This window comes from Corvus cornix, chromosome 3, assembly GCF_000738735.6.
Source record: "Corvus cornix cornix isolate S_Up_H32 chromosome 3, ASM73873v5, whole genome shotgun sequence".
NCBI classification, from domain to species: Eukaryota; Metazoa; Chordata; class Aves; order Passeriformes; family Corvidae; genus Corvus; species Corvus cornix.
In genome coordinates, this window is record NC_047056.1 from 42,591,636 (window position 1) to 42,608,326 (window position 16,691).

Here is a 16,691-nt window from a genome sequence, read left to right on the forward strand (position 1 = left end):
CGGATCCCTCACTTCAGGAGACTGCATAACAGAGGTAGCTTGGGGACCCTGATAGCTCTGAGGAATTGCTGTGTGCTGGCTGTGCTCCCAGTAGAAGGATTAGCTGCAACAAAATGACACTAGACTTACTAATTAAATTAAGATGCTTTCATTCTTTAGGGGCAAGATTTTCAAAACTGCTCAGCCTTCTCCTAACTGTGCTCTCACCAAGGGTAGTCAGGTGTTGTACCGGCACTTTCAAGCAGAGCAAAGCCTTTAGGGAACTTACCTTCATTCTGAAACCCTTTAGCAGGTATGATGGGAAAATGCAGCGGATCTTGGATTCCAATGCAGCTCATGGAATATCTGCAGCTGCACAGGCTCTGTCTGCTTCCCTACATGAAGCAAAGTCAGTTTTGGGGCACATCCAGACAGGAGAACCCTAGGAAACAGCAGAGGACTTGGGGTGTTCCCCAGATAGCCACTGCTCCAGGAAGGGGACATAGGAGGGATGCTCCAGTTTTAAGATGTGCATTAAGAGCATCATACAAAATGTTCTAGGGTGTGTATGACATTAAAGATCTCTTCATGTCTGCATCCTGTCCCTCTTCCAGCTTGCTTAATCCTGTCCTGCCTTTTTGAAATGTCACCTGCCATCTCAGTCAATGCACAGGCCCTCCTCACTTCCTATCCCAAATTGTTTCAGAGCCTTGCTATCCCCTGGTAAAGTGACACTCCAGTTTGTACTAAAGATGTGGAGTACCTTCCTTCCCTGTCATTTCTTCCATGAGCAAAAGGTCAAAGCTATCACTTTTGTGACCGAGTAGGAGGGATAGTTGTGAGTTGAGTCATCCCACAGGCGCAGGGTGTCCTATAGATCCCCTTTTGTCTCCGGAGGGCAGCGAAATACAGGCCAGCAACCTCAGGCTTGATGCAGCTTTTCCAGTGCTGTTGATATTTAAGACAAATGATTATTATTTCAGAAAAAAGGAGGTGATACCTACCCCTTCCATTTATCAGGAAGGCTGACATTAAAAAGCCAGAGGCAACTGGGAATTTTTCCTCAGCTGGGAGCAGTTTTTTCAAAATTACAGCTGAATTTTTCTCTGCCCTGCCTGCCATGTCATGGCACCCCATTGAATTAATTGGTTTTCAGGGTTGAATCTGGCCTGGCAGCCTTCACACAAAGGCTATGGAGAAAAGAGAGCTGCCCCCTTTTTTAAAACTCCTACAATACAGGATCTTGATGAAGTTAACAGCTGGCAAGTGCAGAACGTGGAAAAGGAAATACTGCTTCAGGCAGCACTGTCATTGTAACCCTCGGAATTCAGGGCTGCGGGAGGCTCTTGCAGATAGATGTTTTTTCAAGGACAGTAGCACAACAAATGCAACAGTCAGTAACAAAAGCTCAAAGAGGAAAGCAAGACCCAGCAGGGGAGAGGGAGGAATTGCCTTTCAAGCATAGCACTGAGTGACCAGAGGGTAATTTGGGAGGTTGTCTTTCCCTAAGTATTCAGGAAATCTCTGGGAATGGGAGGCACTGCAAAATTTTATAGTTTTGGACAATGTATCCGCTCAAAACCTGGAGAGTTTTGGTTTCCAGAGCCAAAAAGAGAACCTGGGCCAATTTCTGATCCTCTTTATGTTCTGATAGAGGTTTCCATCACACATGCAACTAATCCTACGGGGTCAAACCCTCTGACAATGAATGTCCTCATAGTTTAGGTTGTATCAGCTAAATATGCAACTAAATGTCTAAATAGCAAAGCAAGGCTTATGTGATTGCATTTCTTTCCATGCATTTGTCTCTCAAACTTGTCCCCTTCCCACAAGAAACTTTGAGCCCATTGACTAATGTAGCCAAAGTTTACAAAGGGTAGAGATCAATTACATTCCCATCGTTTTTGTGGAAAGCAATTATTCAGAAGGCAGTGAGTGTCCTATGGCATGCTTACAACCATGCTTTTGGTAAAGACAAAACTGCAGTGTGATTTTAATGCTATCTGTGCAGTTCTGCCTGATGACTGGATGTGGTCAGGGTCCATCTGGCCCACATGCAGCATGGGATCCCCGGGGCCTCTCAGGGGTTAGTGTACATGCAAGATGCTGCACAGGGGCTTGAGCTCAGGTGTGTGAGTGTGGAGGGGGAATTGAAGCATTTTGGAGGTTGGAGAGATCAAAGGGAGCTTGATGGAGGCTTACTGCAATGAAAAAGTATGGCCACAAGGCATTAACATGTAGGAAACTGGATTACGTCACTGCTCAGAGTGACTTGCTTTGTTTTCTGGATAGCACAACTCTCAAAAATGTTTCCTCTGCAGAGGGGTTTGTTTCCTAACATACACAGCTCTTGATACCAATGGGAAATTTGTGTGAGTGCCATAATCTTTGTCCTTTGCAGTGTTATATTTAATCACAAAGACCTGATATAGATGGCAGATGTGTGGAATGAATGGGACACCATTTCAGCTCACTGGTAATCTGAGTTGCTGTTACTTCACCTGTTCGAGTGCCATTTTGTCATACAGTTTAATTCTGATTTTAAAGTTGCTTCCCATCTATGTAATGCATTGATTTCAGTAAAATTATCCCTGTGTTACACCAGGGACTCAGGCGCAGTATTTAGACCATTTACTTTAAACTCATCTCAGTAGAAACCATGTAAAAATTCCACTGAGTCTGGGGACTCTTGCCTTAAGTCAGTGGTTGTTTCCTACACACTAAGTAGGCAGGAGGCATTAACTTTCTGAGTAGGGAACATTTTGTGATGACCATAGGTAGATGCAAGTAACAAGTCATGGCAAGCAGAAGTCAGAATCAGATCTGACACCTTTAATAAATACATAATTGCTATTTTACAGGAGGCATCACACAGCACTATACCAAGAACAAGAAACGTGCATTGAGTGTCCAAAACCTTGTATCAGCTATTTGCTGGAACTCAGTCACCAAATTATATGCTGCTCTCTTGGGTAAGGGCGCAGTGGGTATTTCCAGAAGTGCTTCAGGACCATTATCTCACTGGGACATGTGCATAACAGAGTTAAGTGCACGAGCAGCTTGGCGGTCTTGGTAGGCAGGTACTTGAGGAGTCACAGCTCGCTAGGACTCTGCAGCTTCTTGGAAATCACAAAGACGTTGAGCTCAGAGAAAGGATACTTCAGTTGTTTCTCTCACTGCAAAATCTACATATGAATACTTTATATTTCTTTTAGGAAGTTATTTCTTGCCTGAAAAGGGAGAACTGAGATGGATTTTGGATGTGCCACTGTCACGTAACACAGCAGGGCTCAGAGAAAGGCTAGTTAGTCCATGTGCACAGCATGGTCAGTACAGCAGTCAGGGCCCTGTGACCGGTGTGCCCCAGGGGTCTCCCAGTTTGTTACTCCTTGCTTTGCAACAGGACTCTTTTGGTCCAGGTGCAGGTCTGCAGTGATACAGCCACACCACCTGCTGAGGGACGTGGTGTCACCTTCCTGAGAGTGTGTGAGGGAGGGAGGGGAGGAGGAAGCCAGCCCTTCGAGACTGTAAGCTATTGCTGCACGCTGTGGATCATACCACTGGTCTGAGAGACAACAAAAGTAATACACACACAGCACTTAAATGCCTTAAATATGGCTCATGTTGAGTGCTCTGCTGTGCATCCCAGCACCATGAGATTTGCCAGGTAGCCTGTAACTGCATAAAATCTATTTTTTTGTAGAAACCAGATAGAAATGGGTAATTACTCACAGAAGGAGGTCATAATTTCCTTCACTAACAAGTAAGGGCAGAAAATGTTGCCTTTAACTGCACTTTAAAAGGACAAAGCAAAGAGCACTTGGCAACAGGAATTTCCCATAAGGAAGAGGTGCTTGGTATTTGACAGGGTAATTGAATGTTTAGAGGAACAGGCTGACATGAAAATACACTTTCTTTTGTGTGGCATAGGAAGGCCAATCTTTGACAACAGCCGAAGACGCAGGATGGAAGACTGTCAGGACCCAGACAAAGAAGGTGGTGCAGACAAAGTTCTCATCTGTATTTTGGGTGCCACAACTTCCCAAGGGACTGTGATGTCCACCTGGAGATGCCTGGCAAAGATGTCCAGGGCTCGGAATACACAGCTTTTAAAATCTTTTAAAATACTGATGTCCCTTTGCATAATGTTCCCTCCCAGCCTGCGTCCATTATGTCCCATCCAACAGTCTTTGTTTTGAGCGGTTTAGTGCTGCTGAGCAATGAGATGTTCTGTGTCTTTTCCTTCACATGACCTCCAAAGGGCCTGGCAATTCATTGTGCAGCCACCCTCACTGTTAGTAGAGCACAGAGTGAAAGAAGCAAGTGGGACAGGAGAAGGGGAGGTTGCTGCCAGGACAGACATGGAGCTTGCAGAGGTGATACCATGAAGATTTTTTGCCTTTTCTGTTATACCCCTGTTATACCTTCTTACAACTTCCGTATTCCTAGTGCTTTTTGCCTACATTCTTAGACTTGTTTGTTCAGCTAAGAGACTAAACATTCCAGAAGCTTCATAAGTAGGAGTTAGTGTGCCCCAGACCCCAAGGTTCTCTCCAGAACACAAGATAGAACCATCCAGGGGAAGGTTCCTTGAGGACAGGGGCTCATTCCAGCCTCTCATTGGAGAATTTTTGATAGATGTGCTAATTAGTAAGACCTATAGTGATATACCAGATCTTTTGTAGGTGGGAATTGCACTGCATTTGACCTGGACATGTGCACATAAGGATCCTTAAAATAAATGCAAAGGTAAAATCCCTTTTTCCCCTCTAACCGTGTTTGACTCTTGATTTTAAGACCAGGAAAAGGCATCAGAGGAGACCTCCTTCAGGCCATCAAGGGAGTGGTGGAGCTGGCCTCTTCAGGAAACTTGTTCCCTTCAGGCAAGAAAGAAAATTTTGAAATGGGGGGCCTTTAAATTATGGTCTTGCCCCACTCCATCCTCCCCTTTTCTCTCAGTGCCCCCTCATCTCATATCCTGTGGATCAAGGACACAGCATTCAGATAAAACGCCCCAAATTTGTCTCTTTGCAGCAGGTCTTTCAAATGTTCCATCTCCTCACAGCTCAGGCAGTTCAGGGTATTTACATAAAGGGTCCATTAGCCGTGGAGAGAGGTTATTTCTTGCCATCCTGCTTTTGTTTTGAATTTCGCATGGATGGGGACTGTGTTGTCAACCCATTAATTGTCACAAAGTTAATGGCTTGGATCTACAGGCCACAGGCTTAAATTTCTGGGAATGAGATTTACTGCAGACTATCACATGAGGATACTGTGACAATCTAGCTGAGGTTTAAGAAGAGCAATCCTATTAGCTTGAATTGCCAATAGGGATCAAAGCTCTCTTTCCTCTTACACAAATGCCTTGGAAGCAAACTGATCACTGTCCAGGTCTATCAGACCATGAAACTAGATTAGCAAACTGGTGCCTCTGTGGCCAAATGACAGAGCAGCTGAGGCCGCTGTACATAGAGGAAGAGAGAGAAGCGGGGAGATTATGCAAATATGTGGCAAATAACTCACTTTATAGGATATAATTAAATAAAAGCAAAGGTACAACAGCACTACCAGCTGAATACAAACTTACTTTCACTGTAGCAAAGGACACATTCAATATCATGGCCAGGAGAACCACCTCAGGAATGAACAGCATCCAAAAATTTGTCTTCAGAGCTACCAGCTTTTTTCATAGTGCACAAGCAGAAGAATGTAGATCCTTTCCTGCCAGGTATGTGCCATACACTGAAACAGCTGCCCTTTTATTAGAGCTCAGGAAATAAACTGAGCTGGAGAGAGGAGAAAGAATGGTGATTGATGGTTATATGGTTGGTACTAGCCACATCACTAATATGACTCTAGTGGTCTGAATTATTGTTAGGGCTATGGGAACAGGGCTTTCTGGTGCTGTGCAAGAAAAACAAACCATGGATTCTTTGCCAACAAATATTCTTGTTTAATCCCACACACCTCGAGGGATGCTTCAAGCTGATAGCTGGATGTGGCTTATGTAGAAAAAATGATGACTTGCATGCCCTTGGAGTGGGACAGGTATCTGGCATTCAGCTCTCCTGCCCCTGACTTAAAACTGATTTACAAAAAATCCCAAGGCAGAATTTAGTCCTATGGCAAATTAAGTATATCATAAGGAGCCAAAGCCCTGTGTCTCCTCTCAGAGGAAAAATCTGGAGCAAATTGTCCTGCTGGCCCCTCCACCTACTGGGATTGCAGTAGGTCATAGGTTTGGCAAAGACCTAACAGGCTTTAGTAGTCAGCTAGCACCACTTGGTCCCTCTGTGGATCAGACTAGGTCTAGAAGCAGGGATTAGTTAATAAAGTAAGGCCAATTTTTGGCTGACTGTCCATGTTGACAGGCAGTGTTTGGGTACCTATGTATAATTAGCCAAGTTACATGCATTTCATTTGTTGGGTAGATGCTCTGAGGTTAAAATCAACCCTGACCGGGTTGTATTGATAAGTAGGATAGTCCTGGTAAATACCAGCAGAGTATTCTCAAGATGTCTGTACTTCACTCTGCAAGGCAGAACTTTGCCCTGTGCTCCTTATTATTCCTTCTTGCAAACTTACCATAGACTACTGATTTTGATAAAAACTTTAGCTCTTCTTCTTCTCTCAAATGCACTGTCTTTTCATTGAAGCATACAGAATGTGCTTTAAAATGGGTAAAAAGTCTTCAACAGTTTTAATCCCTTGAATCAGCCGAGCCACATGATTGACAGATCACAGGCATTTCTCCTTGGCAAGACAGTTTGCTTACTTGATAATTCACCAGAGCTGGAATTTCCTTCCCTCACAGGTCTCACCCACAGCCCAACCTTGCAGCCACAGCATGTGCTGTTAGCAAAGGGAACTTTGCTCCTCGTTTTGCTTCTGCTTTTTGATGCTTCTTACTGTGAGCCAAGAATATGAACTCTTTGGTACACACAGAAATGAGGGAGGTACTCTACATAAAACTATACATAAAAGTTGGCAGCCAAGACAACCAATTATGTAGAATTAGTAGTCAATACCTTATTGATTACATCTTACATGACAAGTCCCCAAGCAGTATTACTAAGATTTTCCAGTACAGTAGTTGTTAGTCTGTTTTTCTTTCCCCCTTTTTGTTTTGATTTGCTTCTGATCTAATCATGACTGGAAGTAAGCCTTATTCACAGCTCTGGCAGCAATTCCTGCCCACAAGTTTTGGGGAAGTTCACACTGTAATCTCAATATGGATTTGCCATTGATGGTCCTGCCTTGAAATGGATCTGAACTGGAGCACAAAATCTGAATGCCACATTACTCTGCTTAAATGCAGATTTTGATTTTAATTTTAATGCTAGTCCAAATCTGTATTTCAGGACTTGACAAGAAAAAAAGCAGTAGTAGTAGTAAACAGTATCTGAAAAAAGCAGGAACAATAACATCAATAAAAGCAATAAAACAAATCATATCCATGCATTAGACCTCCTATACTCATAAAGAATTCATTTACGAGTGCTTTTAAAACTCAGCACACAGAGTTTCCTTCATCTAAAATTGTTGCACGTGCACTTCTGGTGTGCAACACAGCAACAGCAGGCTTCCAGTGAAATCTTTAGGGGAAAAACAAAAAGTAACATCAAATAGTGTCACAATTGAAACAGAGGGGAACATTCAAGCAACGTGTAATTAACCCAGCTGGAATTTGGTCAGGATATCCAGGTTAACACCTCATTCAGTTAGTGGGCTGTGTAGTAAATTGTTGAATATTGTTGTTTAAAAGTCAAATAATTTACTGAGCTCTTTTCATGTGTGGAATATACAAGAAGGTCAACTGACTTTTTAACATCTGGTAGCAGAACCCTGGTGATTTACCTGCACTCTGGTGATTGTAGATAGCCAAGTGATGGATGACTTTGCTAGAAAGCTCACTCTGTTAACTCATACGAGCCCACAAGGAGCCTGATAACTGCTTTGTGGAAACATTAAAGGCTTTGTCTGCAGCTTGTGTAGATGTCAGTGGGATTCTGCTGATTTATACATGCTTTGGACATATCTCTGAACCAGAAGGCCATTCATTACTCTATCTTGCTCGGGAAAAAAAAAAAGGGAAAATAAGAAAAATGGAAAGTACCTTTATTAATTACTTACTTACTAGAAAACATTTTCCTCAGGTTTTCAAATTACTGTTCGAATCAAGTCTAGGATTTGGACATAGCCTGGATGAGGAGAAGACTGGATGAGATGATGCCACGCTTACCTTAACTGCTTTGCTGCCTGACACGTGTCTGTAGGAAAGCCAACAGGAAAATTACAGAAACAGCAAGCAGAGCAGTAGATAGTCTTAAGGAGGATCAGAAAACTGATTAGGGGCTAAATCTCCCCTCAGCCTAATGAACCATGCACAGGGGAGAGACTGCCTGCATCTCCCTGTCCCTTTCTGGCTTCCCGCATCTCATGTCAGTTTAAGCACAGCCTAACCACACCAACTGTGCTGACCCTGTAGAGCTGACCTTCCTCTCTTACAGAGGTCTCTCTTTGATCAGCATGTCTGTATTCTGAGACACTCTGAGCACATTGCATTGACTGACAAAAAGTAGTTTTTCAGTCTTGCTGGCAAGAGGAAGCTAATATGGTTAGGGAAAAGGAAGGTGAGTTCACTCTGTTTTCTGCCTTATCAGCAAAACTGTCAGTCTGCAGTCACAGCATGGCAGCTGATGGAAACTGAAGACAGGAAAGGTATAGCATTGCTTAATTTCTTCCCTATCCATAGGCTGAACCTGTAGAATCGGCAATTAGAAAATTCATCTTTTGGCTTAAAATTGTTGCTTCAGCTTCATGCTAGACTTCAGCAAGAACAGCACTCAAGTGTAGTTCTCCACTGTGGCTGACTTGGAGGCAGCATGGGGGGGATGAGTGTCCAACAGACCAAGGGCAATCGTTTTACTGCACGATCCTCCTCCAGATTGCTCTTGTTTTCCACATATCTCAGGATTACCAGAGGATGCTCAGCCTCCACTGATTTACTGTCTTGGCAAATATCGAGCAGAGCACAATCTATGCTGTATGTTGCAAGGAAGCTAACAGGGGATGAATGAGGGTAATGTTTGCAGTCAGGACTTTCCTTTACAAACACTGAATCATGCTGTTGTGAAACCAGGACAGAGTGATGAATGACTCACTGTTGGCAGCACACACTGCCCTATCAGTAGGCTCTGTTCAGGGGATGTGGGGGCTGGTGTTTGATATCATCTCTGAGATCCCAGCTCCCAGCATACTAATGAGTAAGGCACACTGTGGCCTGTATTGATCTGTGATTTGGTTATTCATGAGGCTCTGCACAAAGACACCCTCGTTGCTGGAAGTCCTGTTATTCTCCAACACAAAGATGTTGCTTTGGTGATGTTTAAAAACATCTCTCTTGTTTGGCTGTGATGTTTTCAGCTTGGATCTCTTTTTTTTGAGGATTTTTTCCCCCAGTACGAATGCTTTGTAGTAATAAAATGCAAAACTTCATTGGTAAGGGACAGAATAAGCATGTTTAGATGATTCAGAGAAATGAGAGTGAGATAGAGATCCTTGGGCCAGTGGTTCAAAGTCAGTGCCTGCAGGTTATGAGGTAAAAGACACATCCCCTATTTGAGTTCAGGTGATTATATCATATGAGCCAATGCTGAGGCCGGAGAGGACCTGCCTGTTGATAGTGCTGGAAACGGGTACAGTGCCAGGCTCAAAAAAATGGAGAGGGAGAAATGTTCTTTTCAGTGAAAAGGCATCAAGCTGCTTATTCTGCAACTGTTTCTAAGCTATGACACTGATTCGCTTCCCAAAGACTCCCTTCAGGTTGTGAGGAAAAAGTCTGCATCTTGAGATAGGCAGGGTTGAGAATGGTATTACAGGAAGTCTCCATACTTAACTTGAGATGGTAAGAATCCCTACTAAACCAGCACTGCACCCACTTTTTACTGAGGCTCGGCACAAGGGCTAAAGTCCCAGAAAGTTTATAGAGTGATGTGTCCTCTCAAGGTGAAAGGAGGTGTTCACAGATGAACAATGAAGCATAGGGAAGGTTGGCCTGCCTCTGCCAACTCTCTGGGATTAAACAGGAGACTTCAGTCACCAGTTGCTGCTGCTGGGTCCATAAATACCAGATCCCAAGCTCACTGCAAGGCTCCCACTAACTTAGGCAGACTACCAATCAGGCTGTGAATAAGCACCATGTTTGCTTAAACAGACTGAATGGAATCTGAGAGATGGGAGATAAGAGCTCTTCCCAGGACAGGGCAGAAACAGACGGCCTGGTTTCCTTCACAGAGAAGTCCTGCACTTAAAAGGTTCAGCATTTGCACCAAGGATGGGGAAGGCAAACACACAGGAGTACCTTTTTGCAAGGACAGAGGTTAGAGTATTGTTGCCGACCAAGCTGTAGGGACGTGACAATCCCGTCTTTCCATTAAATAGCTGCAAGTTGGTTTAAGAGGGACAAGCCTTACTTTTCAACAAATAATGTAGCTTAATTAATCAAAGAGAAGACGTATGCATTCAGGCTCTGAAGCAGTTTTTCTCTGATAACAGTCCCCTCCCCATGAGTCTGTGTCATGTGGTAGTATAAGTATGGGCTAAACGACACTTAAGACTGAGTAAACAATATGATTGCAAAAGCAACTGGGAAAAGGAGCATGGAAATTGAATGAAGCCCAGAAATATGTTCTGAATCCCCACCCCAAGCACACTGTGGGAGGAACTTGACATTGCCATAAATAAAAATGCATGTTAAAAACCTTTCTATAGTTTCTGCAGAGCATGCTCGTGGGGCCAAGATGGCTGTCCATAGCCAAGAATGCCTTACACTGAAGGATCACATAGGATTCTGAAAAATCCTATCAAATTTTATGGAAAACAATAACATTCCTGCCAGCTTAATGAACCATCACTTCAAGGCTCTTAGGAGCAGTACACCCACTACTGAAATATATGGATGGTGCATGCAACCTTGCAGAAGAGATAAAACCCTCCAACACTCCTGTGGTGCTAGCCAAGCTAAACTATGTTCCATCTCCGACAACCACACAGCAATACTCCTGACATGTTCCTATAAATATTCTGAGCCTCTACAGAAACTTACTGGCTTCAGCCCCAGCCTGTTCTGTAGGTTTTCCTGAAAGGCTTTATGGCTTTACTAATAAGGCAGACCCCAGATTAACTCCCATTCTCAGATTTTCCTTTAAAAAGCCCCCACAATCAGCTTGGGAAAGCAAGCAGCAAAATAATGGCTATCTCAAAACCTCCACACTGCACAGAGGTCTCTGCCCAAACCATGGGCTCATTTGTTTTCCTCAAAAACGTGAAGGTTCTGGGAAGGGGAACTTTGGCACAGAGCTGTTTTGGGAAGAGGTGAATGTGGTTGTGAAGCCAGGCAGCTCAGGAGGAGAAGTGTGGAGTGGGTGCACGACCAGACAAAGGCAGATGTCTGAGCAAACACAGTGTGTGGCCCTGGGAAGAGCCCAGAGAGAGGGGGCTTTTGGGTGGGGGGCTTGGCCAAAACAGCAGGGGAAGTTGGGAACAGAGAAACCCTCTCCTGTGACTTGACTCCTGCTGTGTAACACAGGACTTTGTCTCTCCTTTGTAAATAAACAAAGCTGCTTGCAAAAAACTACCTAAGCCCTGCACTGACTTTTCTTCCTGACTGGAACTACCTACAAGCTTGTGGATTTTAGACAGCCCCGTGAGTGGAAAAGGAACAGCAGGGTTTTGCAGACAACCTAGCAATACATTAAAGACATGTATTTAAGGGATATGTGGCAGAAGTGAGCAGAAGACACAGATGGCAGCAGGGGTAATATTTCGTAGAATTCATGAGATCCTCTTTCTTCTTGAAGAAATGGTATCTGATGTAGATAAATGCAAATAGGATTTTCCCCAGTTTTAATTCCTGACTGTAAGTACAGGCAAATTCTTCTGCTGCCTCTCTTTCTTGTGTGTACACACCGAGTTAATGGGGAAGTGTTTGTGTTCCTTCAAATATCTAGGAGGTGGGTTACCACTGGCTTCCTTAATCCAGGTACCTTGTTATCTTAATTAAAAGCCAAAATCAGCTTTGATCTCCCTACAATTTCCTTGCATAACCAGTTTCATTTACTATTGTTTAAGCTCAGTTTGCTTTCCATGATGAAAAGAATTTGTATTTCACACTGAGCAGGAAGTCCTACTTAAATGTTTCCTGGTTTTGATCTCCTTAAAGGGAATTAAATTATGTTCCTGGTTAAAAAAATTCATGGCAAACAGATTACAGAGTCACCAGACTTGCCAACCATGAGCCAACATGGCAGCAGGCTGGACACCTGGAGGCTGAAGTTGCTCCATTCTCTTGCTTTAAATGTAAAAAGGACTGTGGAGATGGTTCAAATCTGTTTTTTGACCCCCTTTTGTTGCAGTTTTTGCTGCCTTTCCGGTCTGGCTTCTTACATCTGTTCGACTGGACCTTTACACCTTCTCACCCTGCTCCCTCGAGCAGGGAACACAAGCAGGGTTAGTGACAACTGCTCTGGCCACTATGTGGGGTGTGGGAAACCGACACCTCCTCCTGACCAAGCGATTCTGAGGGGACTCTTTCGACTCCTTCGGTTGCTGTAACACTGGTGATTTTGGGAATGACCAGGCTGGAGCAGCCCAAGAGCTATTGTCGGTTTCTGCATCCCCAGCTTTTCTCCCAAGGCAGTTTTGCTGTGTACCCGACCTGCCCTGACCCTCCTCAGTGCTGGCATGCCTGGAAGCTCTGCTGCAGAGCTCTGATCTGGCCAGAAAGGATGTCCCACCACCTTGCTGTCCTCCTGCACGTGTAGGGCACCAAGGTCTGTTGGCTGCCGTGCCCTGGTGGCACAGCCAGGTTCCTGACAAAATCTGTGTTAAGACTGCTGCCATGAAGATTTTTTGCCTTTTCTTTTATACCCGTTACACCTTTTTACAGCTTCTGTATTCTTAGTGCTTTTTGCCTACATTCTTGGACTTGTTTGTCAAGCTGAGAGACTAAACATTTCAGAAGCTTCATAAGTAGGAGTTAGTGTGTCCCAGACCCCAAGGTCCTCTCCAGAACACATTCTGTAAACGAAGATAGAACCATCCAGGGGAAGGTTCCTTGGGGAGGGGGGGCTCATTCCAGCCTCTCATTGGGGAATTTTTGATATATATGCTAATTAGTAAAACCTATAATGTTATACCTGATCTTTTGGGGTGGATTGCGGTGGGCATTGAGGTGCATTTGACCTGGACATGTGCACCTAAGGATCCTTAAAATAAATACCAAGGTAAAATCCCTTTTTCCCTTCTAACTGTGTTTGACTCTTGATTTTAAGACCAGGAAAAGGCATCAAGACAATCTGCTGCTTTCTGCAGGAGTCTGAAGGGAGCAAGTTTGCTCCTGATGACACAGGAAAAAGCTTTCTAGGTTGCTGAGTGGCATTTTAGATCATTTAAGAACATCGATCTTTGCCTTGCTGTCCAAACATGCTCCAGACTGTATCCCAGAGATTATGTTTCATTTTGCATGGGATCTGGGGAGATCTACTAGTTGATAGCCACACTCATGGCATGGCAAAGCCTGGTAAAGCAAATGGGACTAACATATTTTCTCACTATGCACATTATATAAATCCAAGGAACTAGCTGCCACATAAAGCACTCAGCTGCCTGTTTTGGACAGCAGAGGGGATCAAATTGCTTCAATTCTCCTCCCTGTTTGCCCTGAGGCAGGTAAGAATCAGCTTTTGTGACTCTGGGAGATGCCTCTGGTTTCCTGCTGCTGCCTGGCAAGAGCTTTTGGCATTTGTGGGGGTGACCCAGGACACCCCGGTGCAGGGGGAAGGGAAGCTGAACTCTCAGGGTCTGAAGTGTTCTTGCTTCTCATCTTACCACTCAAAGGAAGCAGGAAAGAAAATGTTGACACATTTTCCCCACCAGTTGCCCTACATAAAACCAGTTATCTGCTTAAATGGTTACAGAGAGGCTGAAGTTTGCAATGCGTTGTCTCCAAGTTAATCTTCTGTGTCTCCATCAATTGGTGGCACAGGAGTTAACAAGAAGCCAGAAAGAGACAGCAGGTAAAATTTAGCCACTTAAAAAGGAAGTCAAACAAATGTCTCTTTTGAGTGTGTTATAATTTTACAGGATTTGCTTCCTTTATACCCTCCCCTGCCTAGTATGTGATAATCTTTGCCTGCTGTTCCCTCCTCTTTTATCCCATTAGCAGATTGGTCCTCGCAGTTTTCCCCGAGAGGGCTTTGCTTGTGCTTGTACATTGTATTATCTCTTTCTTCCCTGCAAACCCTCCCATTTCCAACCTGTTTAACATGCAGTTAGAACAGCAGCACTCCTGAAGAAGCTCTGGCGTGCCAGTGCCCTTGGATATGCTCTGGGTCACACAGTGAGCCTCCTGAGATGTATTGGTGCATGACTGAGCTTTAGTGGGCTAAAAAACCCCAGACCCATTTATAGAACAAGTTCTTCCCTAAATCACTGCCTGATATTGTGGGCTGTTTGACCTTGGGGCAATTAATAGGGAGTAACAAGGTGAAAACAGTGTCTTGGGTGACTGTGGGCAGTGCCCAAGCCATGGGCTAGTCCTGTCTTAGCCGTCATTGTGACTGGTGTGGCCTGCTCCCTGCCTTATTCTGATGAGACCCTGCAAGTCCTAAGGCCCTGTGCTATTGCCTTGAGAGCTCATCCCTGAGAGCTTGTCCCAGCCTCAAACAAAATTTGGAGTAGGACTTGGCCCTTAGGGGCAAACACTTGGCTACTGTCTCCTTCCTGTGATGAATTCAGATGATGTGACTGCGTGCACTAATCTCGTGAGAGAAGTAGAGTCCAGTATGCCTGAAAGAGAGAATTTTTGGCTAAATGAGGCAGGAAAGGCAAGAGCACATACAGCAATTATGTCTGCTTGTACAGCCTACACAAATGCTGTGGGCCAGCTGGACAAGACTGCACGCAAATAAGAAATTTACACAGATATCTACCTGGCTCACAGACTCAGACAAGTATCTGCACGTATGAGTTCATGTGTATACAGCAGACCGATTCCAAGCCAAACACAAATTATTCCACGAACTCCAATGGGACAAAATTTGTTTGTGCAGCTTCAGAGGCCAGTCAGAAAACTTGGAAAGAATATTTTCCAGGCACTTGACCAGTTTCTGGGTAATCTGAAAAATGGTATCTTTTGCAGAGATTTATATAGCTATAAACACACCCTCACATATGAACACGTATGTATTTGATTGCTTTTAGCTTGCTTTTTTATTTGTTTTACCCCCATCCTACTCTAATTGTTAACTCACTCTGGAATGTGATGATTAAGGGAAGTTAACCTGAGTTTCTCAGAGTAGAGTTTTTGGCCTACAGAATGAATAGGAGCGGTTTTTGGGGAAGGGAGGATGCATTTTGCTTCCTACATACACTTAGCACCAGCAGTCTTTAGTTCTACTTAAATGTAAAGGAAACGTTAGCAAGGAGGGAAGTGCCTTGCATTTTTTGAAGTCTATTATTAAAATATAACAAAAATCAGACGAAAGTTTGCATTGAGATCCCTTGAAAGATCCATGTCTTTTGGACTGCTCTTGGCAGGAAAAAGTAATTTCTTCCATATGGTTGGGGTTACTCCATTGTGCGAGGGCTGCTGAAGTGGTGGCTCACATTCTTTGTGTTTGTTTTCTTGTGGGATGGCAGATTGCCCGGCACCTGAAGGCAGCTCACCGCATCACCGTCACTTAGGGCCTGGAGCGTGTGGCTGGTGCCAGCAACTCTCCTGTTGCCGCCTAAACCATAGAGTGAAAGGGCATCCGAGTGGCTGCTTGCAAGGCTGGCATCCTCACTTCCCACAGGGCTCTTGTGCCCTTGAGTTGGCAATGTGTGTGTGCCTGGGTGGGATGCCCTTGGTGTAGCGGATATCAGGTTTTTTCTCCTCACCCTAATCTGGCTGGCCTGTGCTCTGGGGTGATGGAAAACAGCAGAGGTCCTTTGAAGCAGGGCAGATTTTCATCAGCAAGGAGGCTGCCCTCCCCAGGTAATGTGGCAATATCCCAGCCATCAAAGGGCCCATACGGGCACGTGGTTTACCTTTCTCACCTCACCTCCAGTTACCAAAGCAAGCAGGACATGACAGTACTGTGCACTCCTGTTGGAAATCCCAGAATAAAACCAAGGCTTCTGGAGACAGCTCCTCAAAAGGGAGATTTGAAAGAGCTTGTGTGCTCCCCTCCAGATGATTTTATCTCTGACTCACCACATGAAAAGGAAAGATACCATTGGAAAGAATCCTTCCTTCTTTCCATGTGCTATTTGCTTATTCGTTTCTATGTAGATGGGGTTAGGTTAGGGTTAGGGTTGGCCTGGTAACGGAGGCCACTGTGCTCCACAGTGTCCCCTCCCCTTGCCCAAGTGCATGAAAAAGGTAAATTTAGCTCTTTGCTCATCCTTCTATTTATGTGTTAGAGCTAACACAGTCATCTTGACTCAAAAGCTGAGATATTAAAAAAAATTATTGTAGGAAGAAAGCACGGCTTAATGGATTGACCAGTGACTTATAGGTCAGGCATTGAACTTCCAGCTGTGGCTACTCATGGCTGACAGTGACCACCCTCTGACATGGCTTTTGGGAGCTGAAAAAGCCCTGCTGAGCATGGCAACACCTGGGCTTGGTGTTGAACACAGGGCAGACTGCCAGCCTCAGTGCTGCT